General features: G+C 41.7%; 1 long non-coding RNA gene across 1 annotated transcript in view; it reads right to left on the reverse strand.

Annotated features, from left to right (window-relative positions):
• LOC106723954 overlaps positions 1–1,723 on the reverse strand; it is a 19,447-nt gene that overhangs the window by 749 nt on the left and 16,975 nt on the right. The window lies entirely within an intron of this gene.

The raw sequence follows: 1,723 nt of genomic DNA on the forward strand, positions 1-1,723 counted from the left end.
TATATATATATTATTGATTACAGAGAGGAAGGGAGAGGGAGAGAGATAGAAACATCAATGATGAGAGAGAATCATCAATCGGTTGCCTCCTGCATGCCCCCTACTGGAGATAGAAACCCAGGCATGTGCCCTTGACCGGAATTGAACATGGCACCCTTCAGTCCACAGGCTGACGCTCTATCCACTGAGCCAAACCGGCCAGGGCCCCACAATCAATTTTAAAAGCGTTTTCATCACCCCCCGCCAAAAGAAAAACCTGGTATCCACTGATGTTCACTCCCCATATTCCCCATTGTCCCCCAACCCCTGGCACCCCTAATCTACTTTGTCTCTATGTATGAATGGGCTCGTACAATGTGCCTTGTGACTAGCTTCATTTACTTTTCAAGGTTCATTCATGTGGTGGCATGTCTCATTATTTCATTCCTTTTTATTGCCAAATAATATACACCCCACATTTTTAAAAATCCATTCATTAGTTAATAGACATTTGGGTTGTTTCCTCTTTGGGGCTAATATGAATAATGCTGCTGTGAACATTCATGTACAAGTTTTTATAGGGGAGATTCCATATTATTCGAGTGCAATGTTTTCGAAAATCAAAATTATTGCGAAAAATCCAGATTGAACAAAATATCAAGTTTTTAAATAAAGGCAGGATTTGAGAGGGCTGGGATTAGGGAGAGGTGAATGAGGTGAGTCATACAAAAGCAAAATCAGGTTCTGTCTAGACCTGCACATTCCAGTGAATTTGTCACATGGCTACGGAGCACTCAAAATGTGGCTCGTCCAAATTGAGAGATGTTGTAAGTATACATTTTTTTGAAAGAATGTGAAATCTCTCATTGATACTTTTTATCTTGATTGCATGTTGCAATGAGGCTATTTTGGATACAGTGGGGGTAAGTCAAATATTAATATTTGTTTTACCTCTTACTTTCTACTTTTTTTTTTAAATGCATTTATTTGAGCAAAAAGGAGCTGGAGCTTGGGAAACAGATTTGGGTAGCAACCTAAATTGTGTTTCCTACTTCTCACTTTTTAAAAAAATATAGTTTTGATTTCAGAGAGGAAGGGAGAGGGAGAGAGAGAGAAATATCAATGATGAGAGACAATCATTGATCGGCTCCCTCCTGCACGCCCCCTACTTGGGGTCCAGCCCACAACCCGGGCATGTGCCCCTGACTGGAATCAAACTCGGGACCCTTAGTCCACAGGCCAACGCTCTATCCACTGAGCCAAACCAGCTAGGGCTCTACTTTTCACTTTTAAAAATTTATTATTATTGATTTGAGAGAGAGAGAGAAACATCGATTTATTGTTCCACTTATTTATGATTCATTGGTTGCTGCTTGTATGTGCCCTGACTGGAGATAGAACCCACAACCGGGCACATCAGGATGGCACTCTAACCCAGTGATCGGCAAACTCATTAGTCAACAGAGCCAAGTATCAACAGTACAACGATTGAAATTTCTTTTGAGAGCCAAATTTTTTAAACTTACACTATATAGGTAGGTACATTGTTATTAACTTAATTAGGGTACTCCTAAGGCTTAGGAAGAGCCACACTCAAGGGGCCAAAGAGCCGCCTGTGGCTCGCGAGCCGCAGTTTGCCGACCACGGCTCTAACCAATTGAGCTACCTGGCCAGGGCCATCTATCTTTTACTTTTTAAAATGTGGCTACTGCCCTGACTGGTTTGGCTCAGTGGATAGAGCGTC

This window comes from Myotis brandtii, unplaced genomic scaffold (genome assembly GCF_000412655.1).
Source record: "Myotis brandtii unplaced genomic scaffold, ASM41265v1 scaffold680, whole genome shotgun sequence".
NCBI classification, from domain to species: Eukaryota; Metazoa; Chordata; class Mammalia; order Chiroptera; family Vespertilionidae; genus Myotis; species Myotis brandtii.